General features: G+C 41.7%; 1 protein-coding gene across 1 annotated transcript in view; it reads right to left on the bottom strand.

Annotated features, from left to right (window-relative positions):
* The window catches only part of CDH13 (cadherin 13), a 3,439,935-nt gene that overhangs the window by 1,230,817 nt on the left and 2,184,284 nt on the right, over window positions 1-24,834 (bottom strand). The window lies entirely within an intron of this gene.

Here is a 24,834-nt window from a genome sequence, read left to right as displayed (position 1 = left end):
AACCGCGTGTGCAGTTTATCCTAACCAGAAGAAAGACATGGTGTCAGAACTAGGATAGACAGTGGAACATCTTCGATCCATGAGGTGCAGAGCTGAAGGTGAAGGTGTATTAAGCAGATTGGGTGATAGCAGTGCTCAAAGCTCAAAAAGGGCCAGAAACGAACTAAAGGTAACCAATGCATAGCCAGCATGTTAAAACAGGCACAAGAATAGCCTGATAAAAGATTAAAAGGGCACAATGAGTACAATAAAAAGGGCAAAATAAGCTTAAAGAGCAAGGTGGCTGCATATTTTTTAGTAAAAGACCATGTTTTGGCACAAACTTCTAATCTGATATTGTTAATCCTCATTTATTCTTTACACATGGGTATCGGTTCCGAACTCGGAACCGAGCCGGCCATTTTCCAAGCTCGTGTCAGCTTCAAACTCTCGAGCTAAACTCTTACCCACAATCCCCCTCTCCCTGTTACATCAGATTTCATTTGCCGCGTTGCCATTCGTTCGTGTCAAGCTACTTCTCTTGAGCTAAGTACAGTTATTTGTTGTTTAATAGTCTTTCAGATTACTTTTATGTCAGAAATGTTTATATTTCATTGTCTCTTACCCTATCACATCCAGGCCTGTTTCTCCCTCAGTCTCCATGGGGTCCACTAGAAGCTTTTCCAAACATGATGTGCTGCGTCTTGTGGATCAGGTGCTCTTGGCCAGATGTATCCCACCCCTCAGGAACTATCTTTTCTTGGGAGGTGATCACCCACTTCCTAAGACCCCTTCTTATACTCCTCCTTCATTGCCTTTGAAGTCCATGGATATAGCACAGTCTTCCCCTTCTGCGGTCCCCTTTATGGATCTCACTAAGGAACCGCAGTTGCCTTCATGGCAGGAATGTTTTGCTATGACCCAGGATGTCAGTTGTGACATGCATAGTTTGCTGCTCCACAGCCATCCAGTGACTCCGGGTTGGCAAGCTGAGCCACTTAGGGAGGGATGACCCCTGTCCCAGACATGCACTCATCTTCAGGTGGACCAGACTTCCAACTGATGGAAAAGGATTTTGCTGCGGCTGGCGATACTGGACTGTCTATACCTCTGCCCTCCTCTGGTACACTGGTTTCACAAGTCGCACCTAGCGGACACCGGGTGCAAGGGCCTCAGGATATATTCCCAAAGGAATCCCCTTTTCCGCTGTCTTCTACAGCTTCTCCCGCTAAGGAGGTCTACCAGAAAAGTTCATGTAAGAGGAAACACATGGACTCCACAGAGGAGTCCCTCAATGAAGACACAGATTTCGATGAGGGGGAAGGACCCCCCCCCCCAGTCATCCTCTGAGGTATCCTTTGGTGATATCCTCAAAATCCTGAAACAGAGAGGTGACTGGAAGTCCTCTAATTCGACCTCTGAGGAATCTGTGTTCCTGCAGGCCTTTCACGCCCAGCCCTCTACCTCCTGGGTTACTCCAGCTGCCAATGAACTTGTCCAGCTCATCGTGCAGCGTGCTTGGAAGGCCCCTGATACCACTGAAGCTATTCCCTGGAGGCCAGATAAGATTTTGTCCCCTCCTGCTTCGGATCCCCATTGGTCCAAAGGTCTTCCTGTGGATGCTTTGGTGGTGGCGTTCGCAACAAAAAAGGATCTGGCAGAAGAAGAAAGCCAGACTGTCCATCCACCTAACAAAGAGTCCTGGACCCTGGACAGGATAGGGAAGTGTACCTTTGCTTCAGCGACCTTTACTATCAGGTCCCTAAATTATATGGCACACTTTACCAGGCTTCAAAGGGATCTGATTTCTGAGCTTTCTGAAACCTTGGTTGGTGCCGTGTCTGATGAGGTCCGTGACAAATTGGCCTCTCAGCTGGCCACCATTGAATCAATATCTAACTCCTCTATGCGACTGATATCTCACGCATCAGAAGGAGCAGCTAGAGCAGCAGGTTCAGCTGCGGTCTTGAGACGACACGCCTGGATGCGCTTGTGCAATTTCGCGGAACCTTTTAAGGCTTCCTTTCTTAACGCTCCCATTGAGGCCTCCTCGTTGTTTGGGCCCAAAGTTAAAAGCACACTGGCCAGATGTGAACAGGACGGTAAGACCCTTTCTGCAGTAGATGTCCGTTATTCTTCCCCTCAACATTCTTTCTCCCAAAACCAAAAGAGTGGTAAGATATGGTTCAAGAAATCTCAGAGTCCTTTCCATGACACACAGGCCAAGTTATCCCCTAGAGGGAGAGGGGGAAACTCACAGGGAAAATGCTCCTTTTGGGGCAGAAGTGGTCCGCGTAACCAGGGTTCCAGGGATTCTTTCCCTGGTCAATCCTACCAGTGCTCCTGAAGAGCGGCCCAACTCCTTTCCTCTGGAGGTGGTTGGGGGATGTTTCTCCTTGTACCCTTCTGCCTGGCTAACCATCACCACCGATTCTTGGATACAAAGGATTATAACCAGAGGTTATCATATCCCCTTCGATCTTTGTCTCGCCCCTTCAAAAAACCTTCCCGATGTTCTACCCAGTCAAAGGGAAGAAGCAGCACCAGAGATAGAAAAGCTGCTAAGAAAGAGAGTCATCCAAATAGTTCCTCCAGACCAGATAGGATCCGGATTCTATTCAAAACTATTTTTGGTGCCAAAGAAAACCGGGGACTGGAGACCAATTTTGGATCTCAGTGTACTGAACAAGTTTGTGAGAGTACAAAATTTCCAGATGGTCACAAAACAATCTATCCTCCCACTTTTAGAAAAAGAAAAAGATGATTGGATGTGCTCGATAGATCTTCAAGATGCATACTACCACAAAAAAGTGGACATTCCATCAAGAAGATTTCTGCGCTTCCGTGCGGGAGCCAGTCACTACCAGTTCAGAGTACTGCCCTTCGCACTTCCTACAGCCCCCAGAGTGTTTACAAAGTGCATGGCAGTTGTCACAGCTCACTTGCGACTTCAAGGATTCCAGGTGTTTCCATACCTAGACTGGCTCATTTCCGCCACCACCAGACATCTACTGGAAAAAGCCCTGGCATACTCTCTCCTCACTGCTCAAAGGCTAGGCATAACCATAAACTGGGAAAAATCCAATCTCACCCCATCTCAGTCGATAGAATTCATAGGGGTTATCTTGGACACAAAAAACTGCAGAGCTGCTATTCCAGAGCACAGAATTCTAAGGATAAAGCAACAGCTGATTCCAATCCTTTCAAGGGAAAAATCCACGGCTCACTCGATTCTACATCTGTTGGGTTCCATGGCAGCCTCCATCACCATTGTTCCCCTGGCCAGGTTTCACATGAGGCTTCTACAATGGCTTACCCAATGGTATCCTTTTCAGCATCCTCTTTCAGCCATGATTTGAGTAACCCACAGATGCAAACAGGATTTAAATTGGTGGATGACACACAACCTGTCACAATGGTCTCACCCCTTATTCCCCCAGCAACCCAGGGCCACAGTGACCACGGACACCTCCCTGATGGGGTGGGGGGGCTATGTCAGGGACAGACAGTCCAAGGCACTTGGTTCGAACTGGAGGCCCATCTGCATATATACGTTCTAGAGCTGAGGGCGGTGGTTCTGGAATTGCAAGCATTCCATCCCCTACTACCGTCTGGGACTATTGCGATACAATCAGACAACATGGCAGTGGTCTGGTACATCAACAAGCAAGGTGGAACCAAATCTTACCCCCTTTGTCAAGAGGCCATGAGAATATGGCAATGGGTGATGGCTACCAACCATTTTCTTCTAGCAACGCACATTCCCAGGAGTTCCAACGTGATAGCAGACAGACTCAGCAGGTGCATTCTTCAACCTCAGGAGTGGTCCCTGAATCCCTTGATAGCGGCGGAGATCTTCCACCACCGGGGTCGTCCTTGCTGCAACCTCTTTGCATCCCCGACCAACTACAAATGCAGCAACTACTTCGCCCTGATTCCCCTCCGGGACAGTCACCCAGGGACGCTCTAGTCCACGACTGGCCCTCAGGTCTTCTTTATGCATTTCCACCCTTTCACTTCATTCCCCAGTTTCTGAAGAATGCCCGTCAGTTGAAGAGCAAGGTGATCCTCATAGCACCATATTGGCCTCGAAAGATTTGGTTCCCCTTCCTTTGGCCTCACCTACTAGATCAACCATGGATTCTCCATCCAACCCCACAGAACCTGATTCATCCCAACTTGAACAGCCTGAAGCTCATGGCTTGGCTACTCCAATTCCCTTGATTGCCAGGCAGAATGATCTTTCTTTACAAGTACGTGAAATTCTCATTACATCTCATAAGTCTTCCACTAGAATTAGTGGAAAAGACTTACCTGTTGACTGAAAGATAAACAAGTAGATCCGTTCTCAGCACCAGTGTCGATAATACTAGATTATCTGGCCGACCTCTTTCAATCGGGTCTATCGGCCTCTACCATTAGAGCTCATTTGGCTGCAATTTCTAATTTTCATGAGGGTGTACAAGACTCCTCTCTTATGTCCCACAAATTGCGCAAGACCTTCATAAAAGGTGTGAATCATCTGAAGCCATCTTTTAGAAAACCTATTCAATCATGGGATTTATCATTAGTTCTGCAAGCACTGACAATGCCACCTTTTGAACCTGCCTCTCCTTGCGACCTCAAGTATTTGTTACGGAAAACCTTGTTTTTGGTTGCCATTACTTCTGCTAGATGTATTTCTGAGCTTCAAGCTCTATGCATCGAGTCCTTACTTGATTTTTCATAGAAATAGAGTGTCTCTGAGAACTAATCCATCTTTTCTGCCTAAAGTGATCTCTGAAATGTCCATTAATCAAGCCATTGAATTGACAGTTTTCTTTCCCAGCCATTCAAACAGAGAAGAGTATTGTCTACATACCCTAGATATCCACAGGCAAATTTGTTTTTACTTAAACAGGACTAGGCCCTTTTGTAAATCTGACCAGTTATTTTTGGCTTTTTCTGGACCTAGATTAGGATCTGCTGTTGCTAAGGTCATATTAGCTAGATGGCTGAAGGACTATGTGACCTTCATTTATACACAACACAATATTTCGTTGCCTACTACCATAAAAGCTCATTCAACAAGGTCGGTGGCAACTTCTGCTGCCTTCCATGCCAGAGCTTCCTTATGTGACATCTGTCACATGTGTGTCATTACGACCCTCCCTCCTTCCCCCCTCCTGTGTTTTCTAGTGGATCTCACCATCCGGTTCTCTTAGGTTATTTGACCAGAGGTAGCCTCTACCTTCTTTTGACTTGCAAACTCAATCTGAGGTAACAGGGAGAGGGTGATTGTGGGTAAGAGTTTAGCTCGAGAGTTTGAAGCTGACGCGAGCTTGGAAAATGGCCGGCTCAGTTCCGAGGTCGGAACTGATACCCATGCGTAATGACTGAACGAGGATCAACAATACAGATGGAACGTTATGGTAAGACATAACTTCTTTTTTTGCAGTAACAGAAGTCATTCAAAGCATAACTAGAGTTGTTTGAAGTATCTCAGTGTGCAAAGTGTTTGCAGAGTGTGTGCTTTATTACAGTGCAATTACTTCAAAGAGTTTGCTGTGTGAAAAATGAGGTTTGGAACAGACCCTTTTGTCCTGGGACATATTAAGTATGGTGCTAGATACATGGGATAGGACAGATTAAGAAAATAAGGGTAGGATAGGGTTACATGTGAGGGAGGGATGTTAGGAGGAACTGAGGTAAGAATAGGGAGGGGATTAGTGGGTTTTTGTCAAGTGTAATGAAAGTAGGAGTCACATTTTGGAATGAAACTTTCTTCAGAGCAGGTCTACGTCCATGACGACCTGTAATAACCTTGCTGGTCAGGCAGGCCTTGGGGGAGTATTGCTTCAAAGAATGAGGTAATCATGGAGTCCAGTATTTTTGTTTTCTTTCTTAGGTTTAAGTCTGTTATAGTCATAATGGGGCTGTTACTACACTGGGGTTCCAAGTTGCTACAATTAAATTTTAGGGATCATGAGGAATGGTGTAGGCTAGCTTAGTGGGAGGCAATAAATAGGGGAACATTACTATGTTACCTTGTAGTTAAATTATGAGATGTTTTGAGCCATACCAAAGGAATAAATAGGTTGGCATTACAAAAATCTTTCATTTCCTTCCATTCTCTTTCTCCTTGGGGGGGGGGGTGGAGAACAGTTTTTGAATGTAGAGGGTTAGCTTAGGTGATGTTGGTGGTGGGGCGATAGGTTATTCAATGTGGTTTGGGGTGGTTTCATTCAATGAGGCACCGCAAGTTATGGTTGGAGTATCACAGAAGGCCTTGGGAACAACTTAGGGAAATGTTATGCCTTTCCACGGTTAACACTGCATTGCATGCGCATTGCAGTAACAGCTGACACCGTTTAACATTCGGTATATTAAAAAAAGCATGACTCACAGCTTCTTTTTAAGGTTTATAGGAGCAATATTTAACATTCACTCATTAGATGGCAAAAGTGGGGTATCATGCAGTTGGGATGCAAGGGATCCTTTCAGTTAGATGCTCACTAATCTCCTGAAGTACTTGGTCTCCTTGTCATCCTCTAACAGCAGCTGGCAGTTGGTTGAGTTTATTAAGCTATTTGTGGAGTTGGGAGAAGCGCACATTTTAGATTGCTGAGATACAAGGACAGCAACAGTCGGCTGCTGCGCATTAAGCAGTAATGGCTGCAGGGAGAGGTCCAAAGTCTTTGGGAGTCATCTGTACTTTATTTTCTCCTTTGGTTGTTCTTGGAAATTTGTTGTCTGCATAAATGTCATATTTTTGTATTCCTCTAAGTCATTGGGTTTCTTGTGATGTTCTGGCTGTCATGGTAACTTTTAAGAAAGGAAAGTCGTTAACCCAGCCCTGTTGCACTGGCACCTTTTAGGGCTTGTAGTTAAATTATGAGATGTTTTGAGCCATACCAAAGGAATAAATAGGTTGGCATTACAAAAATCTTTCATTTCCTTCCATTCTTTTTCTCCTTGGGGGGTGGAGAACAGTTTTTGAATGTAGAGGGTTAGCTTAAGTGATGTTGGTGGTGGGGGGGATAGGTTATTCAATGTGGTTTGGGGTGGTTTCATTCCATGAGGCACCGCAAGTTATGGTTGGAGTATCACAGAAATTGGAACAACTTAGGGAAATGTTATGCCTTTCCACGGTTAACACTCGTACTGCATGCGCATTAAGCAGTAACAGCTGACACGTTTAACATTCGTATATTAAAAAAAAAAAAGCATGACTGACAGCTTCTTTTTAAGGTTTATAGGAGCAATATTTAACATTCACTCATTAGATGGCAAAAGTGGGGTATCATGCAGTTGGGATGCAAGGGATCCTTTCAGTTAGATGCTCACTAATCTCCTGAAGTACTTGGTCTCCTTGTCATCCTCTAACAGCAGCTGGCAGTTGGTTGAGTTTATTAAGCTATTTGTGGAGTTGGGAGAAGCGCACATTTTAGATTGCTGAGATACAAGGACAGCAACAGTCGGCTGCTGCGCATTAAGCAGTAATGGCTGCGAGGGAGAGGTCCAAAGTCTTTTGGGAGTCATCTGTACTTTATTTTTCTCCTTTGGTTGTTCTTGGAAATTTGTTGTCTGCATAAATGTCATATTTTTGTATTCCTCTAAGGCATTGGAGTTTCTCATGATGTTCTGGCTGTCATGGTAACTTTTAAGAAAGGAAAAGGGTACGTTAACCCAGCCCTGTTGCACTGGCACCATTTTAGGCTGATTGGAGTGATGTTGGGGATCTGTCTTTTTATGTGGTCGGGCGTTGGTTCGGGGCAGGTACCTTGTGTGAGGTTTGGCCTTTTTGCCAGTTTAGCGTTCTGCCCTCATTGAACTTGTGTTCTTGAGCTACCAGGAGTGTGGGTGCATCTAAAAAAAAAAAAGAAAAAAAAGGAAAAGCAGAAAGGAAGGAAAAGAGCCATTTGTTTGAGTGTCTCATTGGGGGTTAGATTTGCCGGCATACTCTCAATTGTACACTGTTTCGCTGAATGCCTAGACTTTTTTCATAAAACTGTGAACACAAAACAGTGAAAAGTGCCAGAGGCTTGACCGGGAATGGAGAGAAGTCACTTTGGGTGACAGCATGGAATGCCTTTTCTGTTCCTGGTGTGCTTCTGTCATAATTTATTTGGGTAGGAGCATGGAGTGCCCCCTTTTTGTTCTGATGAATCACTGGCAAATTATTGAAGTGTGAAGTCAGAAGAATTCATACCCTACATGAAAAAATAAAATAAATCATGCTAATAAAACCTGTAATGTACTGCTATCACTTTTCTAAGCTTGTAAGAGCAATAGTTAAATAGTGTCCCTATTGTTGGGCCTTTGCCCCCCCCTCCCCCATTATTCATGGCTTTGTCCAGATTTCTGGCTCTAAGAGGTTGAGAGGGATGTTTGGTGGTGGTGCCAGCTTTCTATCATGGTTGGAAGGCAATTGGTGCAGTGGAACATGTGGGGTACTCTTCCTCAACGGAGTGTAGACTTCCGTGGAAGGTGGCTGCGAGGAGTGTTGGACTGTTGTGGAATGCGCAGAGAGCTGCTTGTTGGGGCCACCATTGGTTAGTTTCTAAATTTGTGCTGTTAGTCTTCCTGAATTTTGCATCCATTTGTTGAGAATTATGTTTTTCTAGGTTTAAATTATGAGATGTTTTGAGCCATACCAAAGGAATAAATAGGTTGGCATTACAAAAATCTTTCATTTCCTTCCTGATGCATTTCTGTCTTTATGGGGGTGGAGAATGGCTGAGTTGGGGATACCTTGGGTGGTGCAAAGAGGCATGTTTGGCCTTTTTAGGTGATCCTGTTGGTGGTCATAGGTTATTCAATGTGGTTTGGGGTGGTTTCATTCCATGAGGCACCGCAAGTTATGGTTGGAGTATCACAGAAGGCCTTGGGAACAACTTAGGGAAATGTTATGCCTTTCCACAGTTAACACTCGTACTGCATGCGCATTAAGCAGTAACAGCTGACACGTTTAACACTCGTATATTAAAAAAAAAAAAAGCACGACTGACAGCTTCTTTTTAAGGTTTATAGGAGCAATATTTAACATTCACTCATTAGATGGCAAAAGTGGGGTATCATGCAGTTGGGATGCAAGGGATCCTTTCAGTTAGATGCTCACTAATCTCCTGAAGTACTTGGTCTCCTTGTCATCCTCTAACAGCAGCTGGCACTTGGTTGAGTTTATTAAGTTATTTGTGGAGTTGGGAGAAGCGCACATTTTAGATTGCTGAGATGCAAGGACAGCAACAGTCGGCTGCTGCGCATTAAGTAGTAATGGCTGCGAGGGAGAGGTCCAAAGTCTTTTGGGAGTCATCTGTACTTTATTTTTCTCCTTTGGTTGTTCTCGGAAATTTGTTGTCTGCATAAATGTCATATTTTTGTATTCCTCTAAGTCATTGGAGTTTCTCATGATGTTCTGGCTGTCATGGTAACTTTTAAGAAAGGAAAAGGGTACGTTAACCCAGCCCTGTTGCACTGGCACCTTTTTAGGCTGATTGGAGTGATGTTGGGATCTGTCTTTTTATGTGGTTGGGCATTGGTTCGGGGCAGGTACCTTGTGTGAGGTTTGGCCTTTTTGCCAGCTTAGCGTTCTGCCCTCATTGAACTTGTGTTCTTGAGCTACCGGGCGTGTGGGTGCATCTAAAAAAAAAAAAAGAAAAAAAAGGAAAAGCAGAAAGGAAGGAAAAGAGCCATTTGTTTGAGTGTCTCATTGGGGGTTAGATTTGCCGGCATACTCTCAATTGTACACTGTTTCGCTGAATGCCTAGACTTTTTTCATGAAACTGTGAACACAAAACAGTGAAAAGTGCCAGAGGCTTGACCGGGAATGGAGAGAAGTCACTTTGGGTGACAGCATGGAATGCCTTTTCTGTTCCTGGTGTGCTTCTGTCGTAATTTCTTTGGGTAGGCGCATGGAGTGCCCCCTTTTTGTTCTGATGAATCACTGTCAAATTATTGAAGTGTGAAGTCAGAAGAATTCATACCCTACATAAAAAAATAAAATAAATCATGCTAATAAAACCTGCAATGTACTGCTATCACTTTTCTAAGCTTGTAAGAGCAATAGTTAAATAGTGTCCCTATTGTTGGGCCTTTGCCCCCCCTCCCCCATTATTCATGGCTTTGTCCAGATTTCTGGCTCTAAGAGTTTGAGAGGGATGTTTGGTGGTGGTGCCAGCTTTCTATCATGGTTGGAAGGCAATTGGTGCAGTGGAACATGTGGGGTACTCTTCCTCAACGGAGTGTAGACTTCCGTGGAAGGTGGCTGCGAGGGGTGTTGGACTGTTGTGGAATGCGCAGAGAGCTGCTTGTTGGGGCCACCATTGGTTAGTTTCTAAATTTGTGCTGTTAGTCTTCCTGAATTTTGCATCCATTTGTTGAGAATTGTAATCGCACTTTTCTAGGTTTGTGCATTCGTGTTTGGGAATGGCTGAGTTCTGGGTGGTGCAAAGCATGTTTGAGGTTGGTTCCTGTTTTGGGCCTTAGTTTCGGCTGATGTACATAGGAGGTCCAGGTTTGCTGCACAAGGGACAAACTGTGACTGGCTTCTGCGGGCTGCAGTATGTTACACATATCATTGCGCATGTGTGGTGCGGTGGTTCCTCTAGGGCTGGTGAATTTTTATTTTGGCAAATCACTGGGATGAGCTGAGGAATGAAGTCATGGATTAATGACATACATTTAAGTTTCAGTGTTCAAATCCTTTAGAAAAGTCAGTGAGCATGCGCGGGTGGGATAACTGCTGGTGAATTTTATTTTGGCAAATCACTGGGATGAGCTGAGGAATGAAGTCATGGATTAACATACATTTAAGTTTCAGTGTTCAAATCCTTTAGAAAGTCAGTGAGCATCTTGTGGATAACTGTCGTAATTTCTTTGGGTAGGCGCATGGAGTGCCCCTTTTGTTCTGATGAATCACTGTCAAATTATTGAAGTGTGAAGTCAGAAGAATTCATACCCTACATAAAAAATAAAATAAATCATGCTAATAAAACCTGCAATGTACTGCTATCACTTTTCTAAGCTTGTAAGAGCAATAGTTAAATAGTGTCCCTATTGTTGGGCCTTTGCCCCCCCTCCCCATTATTCATGGCTTTGTCCAGATTTCTGGCTCTAAGAGTTTGAGAGGGATGTTTGGTGGTGGTGCCAGCTTTCTATCATGGTTGGAAGGCAATTGGTGCAGTGGAACATGTGGGGTACTCTTCCTCAACGGAGTGTAGACTTCCGTGGAAGGTGGCTGCGAGGGGTGTTGGACTGTTGTGGAATGCGCAGAGAGCTGCTTGTTGGGGCCACCATTGGTTAGTTTCTAAATTTGTGCTGTTAGTCTTCCTGAATTTTGCACCCATTTGTTGAGAATTGTAATCGCACTTTTCTAGGTTTGTGCATTCGTGTTTGGGAATGGCTGAGTTCTGGGTGGTGCAAAGCATGTTTGAGGTTGGTCCCTGTTTTGGGCCTTAGTTTTGGCTGATGTACATAGGAGGTCCAGGTTTGCTGCACAAGGGACAAACCGTGACTGGTTTCTGCGGGCTGAAGTATGTTACACATATCATTGCGCATGTGTGGTGCGGTGGTTCCTCTAGGGCTGGTGAATTTTTATTTTGGCAAATCACTGGGATGAGCTGAGGAATGAAGTCATGGATTAATGACATACATTTAAGTTTCAGTGATCAAATCCTTTAGAAAAGTCAGTGAGCATGCGCGGGTGGGATAACTGCTGGTGAAGAGGTTTCAAGTTGGCCTCATCAATTGTTGTTTTTCTGCTGCCCCCCCCCCCCCCATTGAATCAGGTAGCTGCTATTTGATCTATTCTAAAAAAATCTCTGCATATGAGTATAGCTGTAGAGAGCATTTAAGCATAATGGGCATTTGCTTGCTTTCGCAGACTTGAGTTGTATCTGGGTACCAGTGCAGACAGAATCTCCTAAGGGCAACTACAGCAATGAATATGATTTTTTGGGTGAAGGTCCATCCTTGGGCGAGGGGTAGGAGGGGATTAACAAACAGGACTGCAGGTTCGTGGCATGTACGTTCTGCAGGTGCTCATCTTGTAACTGTATTTTAGGGGAGTATTCACTTTATTTCATAGTTGCACCTCCCGTGTCCGCTGAGTTTGTTTGGAACATGTTTTTTTTTTTTTGGTTATATAACTCAGGCCTTGGCCAGCCTTTCATTTTGCTTTGTAGGTCCTTGTTTTGGGCCGGTCCTTGTTTTCAGGTTGCTTGGGCTACATTTGGGGATGTTTGTTTCTTTTCTGTGGTGGTGAACTTGTGCTGAACAACCATGAACGGTTTTGTGAGCTATGGGATGTCCAGCTGAATGGTTCCTTTTTGCGCATGCCAGATGTGGTAATAATTAGCGTGAATTTTGTTTCACCAAAACGTCAAAGCCTCTTACATATGTTCATGTAACTCAAGTTATGTAGTATTTTTTCATAAATTTCCTCTGAACAGATTCTAAACTTCTAAGCTGACCTATAGTGTGCTCATAGAAATAATTATATGGTATAACCGGTCTAACTGATATCACATAGAGATTAATCACGCATTTTTCATCCCTTTTACTATTATGACTAAGCTTGATATCTGTTTCATGCCATAATTCCAGTTGGAGCTGCTAATAAGGTCAAGCTGGGTAATGGTTGAATTTGTGTGTGTACTACTTAAACATGCACATTTTGCAGACTGTCCTCATAGACATAGTGAAACCTTATCAAGTATATATATTCTGCTGGCTTTCCTTGCTGGTGGGTAGATCAAGTGTCAAAGGAAGGTGTGCTGTGCCTTCGAGTGATGCAGTTTGGATTCTCACACTGTAGGATGCAGAGTGCCAGAGTTTTCTACGGCATGGTGCTTGTTCCATGCGTGTTTATGAAATTTTTAAATTTGGTTTGGCTGTTAAACTTGAAATAAACTGGTCATATTGGCATTCTGCTTTCATTATTACAATGGGCCGGGATAGTATGTACAAATGCAGTTTGCTAAAGCGGTCTTATTTATACAAATACACCTACTGGTTTGTGATTTGTCAGATGGGTACAAGGATAATTCTGCTGGGATTAGACAGTTATGATGGAAAGGAAGTAAGGTAAAGCAAGGAAGTGGTAACTGGAAAGAGGGAGGGGAGTTGACATTAAGGGTTGGTCACTTGGGTGTGGGTGTTGCAAAGCAGGAGATTTAACAATGGTGTTTAATATAGTGGTGAGTGGTTCAGTGCTGCCCTAACTCATTAACACCTCTGTGGTGTGGAATGTCACACCTCTAGCAGCCTATACACAGCTTGTATTTCTGCAAATTAAACAAACAGTATAAAATTTTAAAATGTGTATTTTGTGAACAATAAAAACTATTGTCCAATATTTAGACCGCTAATTGATGTGGTCTGGAATCCCAAACGTTACCCAGGTTGTGGATACTGATAGGTCCCTTCATGGGGTGGGGGTTAGTTTTAACATACTCGACTGATAGTTAAATTTATCTTGGGTATTTGATAGGGTCATTGGAAGCATAGTTTCAGTTACGGCTGCTTTGCCATAGATGTGAGTGTTGGTGGTACATTCCTTCCTGGGTTAGCAGGATAGGATGTCCTTGAAGATGTCTTGGAATGTGGTTGTGCATTTTGGATGAGTTGCATGTCTTTTTCTTTCTTGCAGATGCAGTCTTGGAATGCTGTGGCTATAATTTGGAATAGGTGGGTATAAGGTGGGGCCTTCTCTACATATTAGAGGGTTTCATTTTGTCTTTTTCTTTATAGACGATGGTGTGCCGAGTACCAGTTGTGGTGATACACAGTGAATTTGCAGATGATGGAAGCAGTGATTATTGAGGAGGTTACACATGGGGAGCACAAGTGGGCAACAGTTACTGACGAAATTGTGGAGGTACGTAATCAAGTGGGCATGATTGGTGATCGGAGGTAAGGAGAGTCAAAGGTGCTGGAGCAGTTTCAATGGATGCCACTGCTGCTTGAGTGGGCACAGGAAGATCAGTGATGGGCATGTGCTGAGTGACCAATGATCAGCGCCCTGATTAAATGTCTTTGAAATATGGTAGTGTTATGTTGGGTGTTTTAGATGTCAGAATGCTACGTAACGCAGTTAATCATGATTGGTGCAAAGGTACTATCAGCTGGCGGTCTGAAGGAAGCACTCTTCTTAGATGTAAGCAGTTGGAGCTTGAAGGGAATGGAGTTGGAAGGTGATGGTTTTGTCGGGGTGGCTGTTCCTGCTGTTCTGAATACATTGGTCACAGGAGATGTTTTTCTCATCAGAGTTGTATATAGTGAGGTTGTAGAGAGCAGTTAGAATGAGCAATCCTTGAAGTAAAGGTAATGAATTTAGTTCTGGTGTGGTACATATTACTTTATTAGGGTTCATTGAAGCACTGGTTTGGGATAGTGGGGGTTTTCATGTATTGCAGGTATGCAGGTGTTTTAGGGGATAGTTCAGGACTTGTGTACTTTGTCTATGAGGGAGGCTTAAGAAAATGATGGGTACACCAAATGATGTTTGGCCTTAGGATGGAAGCTTTGGTGAAAAGAGGGGGAACAGCCTGGTCAGGCTGGTGGTCGGAGAAGAGGGGCAGGTTTACCCTCTTCTGTTCCCCCTCTGGTGATGGATGTGCAATTCAATAAGTTTGAAAGGAACATGAGCAGTTGCTGTGGTGGAAAAGTTAATAAGCAAGCCGAGCTACTTATATGGATGGTGGCAATTCAATAAATTGTAGGTGAGCGTGAACGCTGCCTCTTTAGTGCAAGGATAAGAGTAAGTGGGGTCGCTGCTTATCAAGGGTGAGTGGTTGCACTGCCCTTATGGTTATTTAATGTCTTCTTCCATGGGTGTTATCACCTGTGTCATGTTTTTGGTTTAAATTATAACTATTGACTAATAATCATATTTATTTGCAAAGTTCGTTCATTTTGAAGTGTTTCTTACTCTGAGATTCTTCTGCTGTGTACAGTTTATTCGCAGAGTACAGTCATTTCAAAGTAATTTTTTTACACTGATAGAGTTTCACAAAGTACAGTGATTTTGAAGTGTTCTTGTGCTACGGAGACTAATTTGGCAAAGTGCAGTTGTTTCAGAGACTGTTGTACTATTGGGCATAGTTACAAGTTGAGTATTTATTTAACATTTGTTTACAGGGAAAGACCAACTCGGAACAAAGCCAGTTTTGAGCAGAAGCCCAGGGAGAAACACTCAGGCTGCATGTCTGTGAAACATGGGAGGAAACTGGAAGACCCAGAGGAAACTTAACAAATGAAGCAAGGACATGCAGACTCCACACAGAAGGTACCCCAGCCAAGAATTGAACCAGAGAACCTCTTGCTATGAGGTGACAATGCTACCACTGCACCCCTCAGTATTTCAGCAGGAATATGATATTTTCATACAAGCAGCTTTTTCTGACAAAGATGCAAATACAAGGACATTCATTTGCTTAATTTAGCTGGGTCAGAGAGCATTGAGAGAGAGCATTCATTTGTGTATGCACCATCAGTATATGCAAGAGAAGAGGAAATATGTCATATTGTTGTACTAGCTGAATCAAAGGAAGAACCTGAGTGCTTGAAATGTAAATTTAGAGAAATGTGCAACCCCCAGACAAATGTTGCATTACAGAGACCAAAAGCCAGGTGAAAACTTTGCAGCTTTTATCATTGACCTGAGAAATAATGCTAAAATGTGCATATTTGGTGACTTGAAAGATGAGTTAATAAAGGACAGGCTTGTGTGTGGTGTTAATAGTGCTGCAGTGAGAAAGATGTTGCTGTGTGACAGTGATTTAATATTGAGCAAATCTATAGACATTTGTCAAATCCATGAGCTCACAGAACGGTACATAAGTATGCTTACAAGTGATAAAGAGTTTAATTTCATCAGCCTCTAGAGCAAATGTAGATAGCATGAACCATGTGGCAAACAGAAGCAGGCCTAAGCACATGGAAGCTTCAACCCTTGCAGGATTCTCAGGGAGGACACAACTTTCTAGCAAGTTCTAAGACTAGCTCAGCAAAACTGACATGCTCAGTGCACTAAAAGGGTGAGTCAGCAAAACCCAAGTCAAGTCTTATTGTTAACTGTCATAATTGTGGAGCCAGTCATGAGTCTAAAAGAAAAAAAGTGCTTAGCATTTGGTCAGCAATGCCACAAGTGTAAAAAATGAAAGTTTTGTAAATCAAGCAAGCCATATTCAGTTATTAAGAAGGGTCACTCAAAAAAGCAAGTTGATCATGTAGAAAGCTGCAACCCTCTTTCTATGCAGATGGTGTATCAGTGGTGGTGAAAAGGTTAATGCAGTAGATTTATTGACAGAATGAAGTAGTTTGTATTCTGATCAATGGTAAGCCCACAGAGCTCAATGTGGACACTGGTTCAAAGTGCAATGTTATGTCAGCAGAAACATTTGCTACAGTGAGAGCTGGTGAGCAACTTACTTTGGCCAGTTGTGTGAAGCTTATTGCTTATGGAGGTGAAAAGATTCAAACTGAAGGCTCAGTAGTGCTTTAATGCTATTCAGCTGGGAACAGTTACAGCTTGCAATTTTATGTAGTCCGAATGTGATTTACAATTGGCTGGGTGTGATCACATGTTTTTAAATATTTTGTATTTAAATTGACTGAAATAATTAATTTGTATTAGCACCGAGGAAGAGATTTGTATTAGCACTGAGGAAGGGACCTGTGCTGAAAGCTTTGCAATAAAGTGGAGTTATGACGTCCTTGATGTTGGTTCTTTGTCTTCGGTCATTATTAGGTCTCAGAGACAATTTGACAATGAAACTGCTTTCTTTTACCAAAGAAGTCGATCATATAAGCACGTCTCCCAGTTCGAGCTTTAATGATGCAGAGTATGCTGATGTGTTCGATGAAAAGTTAGGCAAGCGTCCAGCTGTCTACTCCATGAAAGTAGACCCAGAGGTCAGTCCAGGGGTCAGACCAGCAAGGAGTGTTCCAGTAGCTATGCAGGACAAGGTTAAACTTCAGTTAGACAAAATAGTGCAGCAAAGGTGCGATTTGTCCAGTCACAGAACCAACTGAGTGGGTATCTTCCATGGTAGCTGCTCATAAGAAAAGTTCAGATGAAATCAGAATATGCATTGAGTCAAGAGACTTGAGCAAGGCATTAAAGAGATCTTATCATCCTATGTGTACAGTCAAGGAGATTGATACCCTCATGCTAAATGCCACTGTTTTTTCTGTCTTAGATGCAAAGTTTACTTTGGCAAGTGATGCTTGATCACAAATCATCACTACTGACTACATTCAGCACACCATTTGGTATATACAGATTCCTCAGGATGCAGTGAAGCTTTTCAGTGTGCAATGGAGTATTTTCGGACTATCCATATGCTGTAATAGCTGATTTACTGTTTGGAGATGATAGTGAAGCAGAGCATGAATTTCTGGAAAGAGCACATAAAGTGAACCTGAAACTTAATCCTCTGAAATGTAAATTCCGACTACCAGAAGTTACTTATCTAGGTTATTTACCAGAACAGGCTTAAGACCTGACCATTCTAAACAAGCAGCAATTCATAAGATGCCAGCTCCAGACAATGTCCAAACCTTACAGCATTTTCTTGGTATGGAGCAAAATGTACAAAAGACTCAACTCTCAGCCAAAGATGAGAGATCTTGGTATGGTTAACTATTTGGGCAAATTTATCCCTGACTTTAGTGAGTTATCAGTGCCTTTGAGGGCTGACACCCAAAAAATGTTGCCTGGTCATGGTTAGAACAACACCAGAGAGCATTTTGTAACCTCAAACAGCAAATTTCCAACCCACCTACATTGAGATACTATGATGTCTACAAACCAGTAGTTCTTTCCTGTGTTGCTTCAAAGTTCGGTCATGGTGCAGTTATTCTTCAAGAGGACAGACCTGTTGCCTATGCATCTAGAACTCTTACCCAAATTGAGATGCAGTATGCTCAAATTGAGAAGGAAGCTTATCCATACCGCTCCAGCAAGACTACAGAGAATGATGCTTAGATTACAAAATTGCAATTTCAAAATGGTCTATACAAAAGGCAAACTTCTTTATCTGGCTGATACCTTATCCAGATCACCCAGAAATACCAGAGAAGAGCTTGAGCTTGATGCAGAGAGTTTTGACTTTGATGTCATGGAAGTGTGTAATTTTTCTACCATAAGACTTGAAGAGCTAGGAGATCATACAAAGACTGATTCAATTTTGTAAAAGATCACCCACTTCATCAATGTTGGATGGCCGTCAAAGCAATCTTCTGTACTGCCAGAAGTACAACCTTATTTTCCATAAAGATGAGATGCTGATGAAAGATGGCATCATTATCAAAGGTCAGAAAGTGATTGTTCCTACTTCCTTACAAAGTGAATACATCCAGATTTTGCATTGTGGCCACCCAGGCACCGATTCTACCAAAAGTAGAGCGAGAGGAAAAGCATTTTGGCCTTCTCTATCAAAAGACATTGATAAAGTGCTTTCTTGTTGTTGAATATGCAACAGTGTTAAACCGTGTTTGCAAAAAGAGCCACTTCAGCTAAGTCAGATTCCTGAACTACCTTGGTCAACAGTAGCTACTGACATATTTGAGTGCAACTATCAGCATTACTTAGTGTTGGTAGAATCTTATTTGAACTGGTTTAAGATCAATTTGCTGCCTAACCTAACATTCAGTGCTGATATTACTAAGATGAAACATCATTTCTCAGTCCATGGTAGTCCACACAAAATTATTTCTGACAACGGTACCCAGTATCCCAGTCAATTGTTTCAGAGATTGACAAAAGAGTGGGACTTTATCCATGTTACTAGTAGTCTGGAATACCCACAGTCAAATGGCCTTGCTGAACGTGCAGTACAGAGTGCAAAGCAATTACTAGAGATGTCAAAGTATGACAATACTGATATCTTGAATTTACTCAATCTCAGAAATATACCCAGTGGCAATCTACTTGGCTCGCCTGCTCAGACTTCTATCTTGGCAAACCAGAGCAACCTTTCCTATCAGTTCAAATTTGTTGCTGACTAATGCTAAAAGCAAAGCAATCAAAGCCCAACAGCAGATTTCTTTGTCTGTTGAAAGAAGGAGAGACAGTGAGGATGCAAACGCACAAGGCTTTGATCGGATTGGTCAAGTGAGAGGTATATGCGCTGAGTCGAGATCCTATTTAGTGGAATCTGAGGGTATAGAATACAGGAGAAAATGCAGGCATCTTCTTCCTGTGTCAGAAATTATATTGCAGCATCGTACCTGTGATACAGACTCTAGATCTCAGAGAAACCTTGACAATGTCAAAGTATCCATTCCCATTTCTGATGATGTCCCAGATGTCCCCAAAGTTGTAGATTCCTTGATGACAGTCCCCATTGCTAGATCCAATTCTGACTTTTATGTTACATGAGCAGGTTGTATTTTTTGATAGTTTGTGATGTGTTTGTGCGTAATAAAGCTGTTTGAACTGAACCCACAACTGCTTGTCTGTTTTATCCTGATCAGACAAGCGACACTTTTCTTTTTTCCTTTTTATCAATGGAAGGGAATGCTGATATGAATAGCTTGTACAACAGATGCCATGACCCAGCATGTACACACCCAAAAATAATTAATAAATTAATAAATGAATTAAAAAGGCAAACAAGCTTCACTCAAAAAAACTTCTGCAAATCCTAGGAATGAAGAGAATTGCTGGCATTACAAAGTGAAAGGATGACCGAGGTAAAGCAAGCGAGCAAGAACTGAACACAAATGACAAATGAAACATGAGAATGGCAGCTCCAAAAGCAGTTTTCTCTGGGTTCTTAGCCCATTCAGTATACTGATTAAGTACAACGTGTAAATAGGTGTGTTAGCAGAATACATGCATATGGTCAAAGACACCATCCCCAAACATTACATCCTCTCGACCTAAATGTCGAAACTCACAGGGGCGAATGGTCAATGTCGAGCATAACACCAAATTCGACATTTCTGGTTGCTCAACCACCACAACAAGTGCTACCATGGGTCGAGAAGGGGGGAATATTAGCCTGGCTGGCGTTCGGAGTTCATGGATTCGGCGTCTGAAAATTTGACATTTAGCAAACTGGGGTCACTGCCTTCGACATTTAGGATGTTGGACAACTAAAGTTCATCTAAATGCATGTATTCTGTGTTAGTAATTACTTGTGCAGTTGGTATAACAGCACTGATGTATTACATGAGTATGATACTGCAGGCTTAGAGAATCCTCCGGAAGTGTCAAAGTAATGAGCATTTCTTGGACTGACACATGCGTATATACACACACAAGCACACTGCCTATTATTTATTTTAGCAAGGCAGGAAAGTGTCCATTATTTTTAAAAAACTTGCACATTAGTGGTCTGGAAAGTCAAATTATATGATTGCAAACTGCATGGAACTGTTGCCTTACTGATCATATTGTTATACAAGAAGAATTACAGTTCAAAATGTATCGTTTTGCTAATAATGTGGCCATTAATCTGCTAAATAAAATGCTGTAGAAGATATTTGAATTATAGTTATAATAGATTGATTCTTGTACATGAGAAAAGTGACTTGTATTATTTTGTATTGAAATACTCCCGCACTACACCATGTATTAGTTAAGGAAGGCACTGGTTACCAATTATGTTGATGTAAAGAAAAGTAACATAAGGATATAACTGGGAAGTCTGCTCCTCAACTAAATCTTTAGAGTGAGTGAGCTTGCACTTTCCCAGAATACCTGTGTGCAGGGCTAAATCATGTAATTATACCTGAAATAAATATCTGCAGTTTAGAGCTGTGAGTGGGACGTAGTAACAGGTGTGTAGTTTGCTAACATCCTTTCATGGTAAAGACTGTATTCCTAATACCTGAGATAAATGTTTGTGAACTCATTCAGTCTTCAAGAGTTAACGTGAAGGAGGGAAAGGTGTTATGTCATTCAGCATGTCAATTATGTTTGTTCCTCTTCTGGAGAATTATTTGTGCAATTATGTTGTCATTCAAGCTAAGAATTTGGAAAAAGTGGTGCTAAGATTACCACTGTATCTGATGTAAGGAAGAACTAGTAAAACTGGATCTTTCAGATCTTAAAAGGCGACAAAGAGATATCCAGAATGGAGTCCATCCAAGATGGAATCTAATCAAAGACTATTTAAACAATCCAGATAGTTAAGGATGCCTAGAATTTGATTTTCTTGGTTAAGAAATGTTGAGGCTTTTCAAGACTGAAAAAATACTTGGTAAGATACATATTAATAAGTAGGATATATTCAATATCATCCTAAAAAGGGATATAAGACCTCACCACATCTTGAGGATTTATCCTAGATAAATAAATGATAGATGAAAAACAGTTTCCATACTGCAATTGGTGATCAAGGGATAGTATATTGACAGAGAAAGTGCCTGAATCTCTAATAGGTGGCAAACACTTCTCTCAAGCCGACTTCCCTGCATTTTTGTGTTAAGCTCAAGGTGATCACCAGAACACTAGCTGATGAGTCTATCTAGCATTTGCTACAGAAAGTAAGAAGTCAACAGGGGAATCAGTTATGGCACCCAGCTTGTGTTCATGAACAAATTTATTTAATCACACTCCTTCAACTTCCACTGTCACATCAGTGAAGTAGCCTTCAAAGAGAGGAGGTGTGGCAGAGAACCAAGAGAGAATCACTAGTGAGTATTTTATTATGAGAAAAGGTAACACTAACTCTCACCTTGTGTGTAGATCAGGCAGCAGGTTAGCAGTCCATTTGGTAATTCAGAAGTTGATAAGTTTATTGACAATGCCTCTATCGAGGATCCTTTTTAATGTCCTAACAAGATTATGACAAGATGCCTGTAAAGAATGACTACATCATTCAAATCAGTCACAAACATAAAAATGTCAACAAAATTAAGCAAACAAGACCTATCCTTCATAAAATCAAACTGACTAAATCAAAAGTTTCTAAGTTACTAATATACTATTTGGGCTAATGGGCTGATAATTTCCATGGTAACTTACAAAACCGTACTTATGTTAGGGTACCACAGCCACTGTGTTCCAGAAATCTGTGGAGAGGCTGAAGTAAAAAATGTGTAAGGAGGGGAGAAGCAATAATGTACATTTTGTCAACAATAAGGAAGCCAGGTGTACCATCCAGACATAATAGCTGTTATTTTTCATTTTAGTAGTAGCTTCCAGCATTTTGTTCACAGTTATAATGGGAGAAGCAGTATTAAAAGATTCAAGAGGAGGGATATACGATTGTAAGGAATCGTAAGTTTGAGTAACTTTGTCAGCCAGGGCAATTGCAATAGCTGCAATGTCATTAACTTTGACTTAAGTATTTTTAGACAATACTTTTAGCATTCGTTATATAGTGAAAAAAGCCTTGGGATTATCATTCCGACAGTTTGCTGCCTTCAGGTCATATTCAGCTTTACTCTTTCTAATGAAATGTTTAACATCCTTGCAGGACAGCTTATATTCCTCCTCATTGATGGTGACATTTTTTTGTAATATAAATCATGTAATTTCTCTTCGCTTATCTTGATTGTAGGGGATTACCCCCTAATTTCCCACAATACATGTACTAAACACGCACTGACTTATCTATACATCATTTGAGATAACTAAAAAGTCATGACCAGGTAGCTTTAAAAATCTGTTCAACAGGAGACAAAGCACTTTTGAAATTCTTAAAACCCTCTTAATTTCTCCAAGTCTTTTGAGTTTATAAAACCATGAGAGGCATGGTCCCCATTCCCAAGTCAAAGTACTATCAATGTTCATGAAATTAGTTTTGCTTCAGTCTTTGATTTCAGCCACAAGTGCTTTATTCAGCACCCACAATGTGCCCAATAATGACTCCTTCTGGAGTTACATGCATAGGTAACATATCTAAGTATGACTGTAAATTATTTTTTATAAGACCCATTACTCTTACTACTATTGGAACTTTCTTCCACATTGCCCTCATTTCTGCCTGCAAATCCTGGTATTTTATGACTTTGTTTCTCTGTAAGTAAGACACTGTAGTCACTGGGTATAGCAATTTCCATGATAAATGCTACATTTGTCGTCTTTTCATGGACTGCTACATCTGGTTTTGGGTCTATATTATAAACTCGAAACCTCTCATCAGCAAATACAGATATATACACACATAAAGAGTGATGTATAAAAATAGTGAAATGTATTTACCAAAAGTAAAAACGCTGACCATGAATATTTAGTTAACAGCGCGATCCGGGTGTGCTATAATTAACTAAAGAAAGTTAAATAACACAGTTTCCATGTTGGGGGCTGCTCTCCCATCCCCCCCCCCACTTAAATATACCAACTCCAATATTGCACTATAGTGGGGAAAAAGATATTTCCTTATCTCCACATGGCTACATAAGATGTTACTGAGACTGTGTTTGGGCAACTATGATACCCTTCAAAACAGTGTTGTTTTACTTTTCTTTAATTATTTAAAGCACACACAGATCATGCTATTGGCTAAATAAACATGTTTGATGTTTCTTTTTCTCTAAATATGTGTTTTGCTATTTTAATCCATCGCTTTTTATGCATCGATGTATATGTATTCACTCGAGAGCTTTCGTGCTTTTAATATAGACCCCTGGTTTTCTCTCATCTCTGTTTTGAACTGTTTGTAATGGATGATCCCATGTGATAAAAATTTCATCATTTTCTATGATGCTTTGTTGCTCATGTTTCCAGTGTTTTTCAGCTACTTCTATATTATAATGTTGGCACAACCCCCAATGCAACAGTCTTGTCACATTATTATGCCTTTCAGCGTACAGTCGTCCTGCCATTAGTATATCACAACCAGCAACAAGGTGTGCGACTGTTTCCAATTCTGTTTTTCAAATCCTACATTAGTCTGTTTCCTCCACATGTTCAATGGACTTTGTAAACCAACGTGTACGTAGTCCACTATCTTGGACCTCCATTATTAGCCTTTCATCTTTTGATTTAAATTTGCCTCGCCTTAACCATTCCTGTGTTCAGTCCTGATCAACACGAAGCTGTTCCAAGAGTTTTCTATACTTGCAACTAAATATTTGCATTTTCCACATTTCTTTCCTTCATTAAAATCCTCATATAGGGATGAATTGATGACTTTGTAGGCAATTTGGTATTAATTTTAAGGAAAATGTGACAGTATGGTAGTCAGATATGATCAAGGAGGGGATAACATTATTTGATGTACAAGGCATGATTAATAAGGACAAGATCAAGTATATTTCTCCTTCTCAAAAGAATTTGGAAAATTTTGTATACAAAGCTGCTATTAATGAAATCTAGGTTCACAGGTTTATAGCTGTGTAACCGGTTAATGATGACAAGGGCCTTTTTATCCTAGCCATGCATCCCAGATCTCTGACAAGTTCTGATACCCTTGATAAGTGTATGCATGGGCTTGGAAGATGAACCATTTACAGAAGGGGCCTGTGAGATGAACCATATACAGAAGGTACCTGGGAAATGAACCATTTACATGCTGTCTGTGTCCATTAGTGACGTAGGTGCCAAACCTGGGATGAATTTCCTGCTCTCCATCCAACTGTTTAAGTTACACTTGAATTGGGTTAGAGAGGAACTGTGCTTCATATGGATGGGGAGCTTGTTCAGTAGATGGGGCAGTCTCTGGGATACATACCTGTCTCTCCAGCAGGTCCTATTTATATCACAGGCAAGGCTTAAGTTTTTAGAATGGGTAATTCTAGAGCTGTTTGCTTTGCAGATATGAAGAGTTTTGTCATGCTAGGGTCTGAAAGTACCTTGTATCCCAGGCATAGGTCTCCTGTCTACAGCCTGGAGGAGACATAATACAGGGATATGGCTTTGAGACAAGTCTGCATAGGACATGTTAATTATGCCCTGTATTGTTTTATTGAGGA

Source organism: Protopterus annectens, chromosome 11.part0 (assembly GCF_019279795.1).
Source record: "Protopterus annectens isolate FY-2018-M chromosome 11.part0, PAN1.0, whole genome shotgun sequence".
In the NCBI taxonomy this organism is placed as follows: Eukaryota; Metazoa; Chordata; order Ceratodontiformes; family Protopteridae; genus Protopterus; species Protopterus annectens.
The sequence above is the reverse complement of the archived record's forward strand: the minus strand, read 5'-3'. Positions and strand labels throughout refer to the sequence as shown.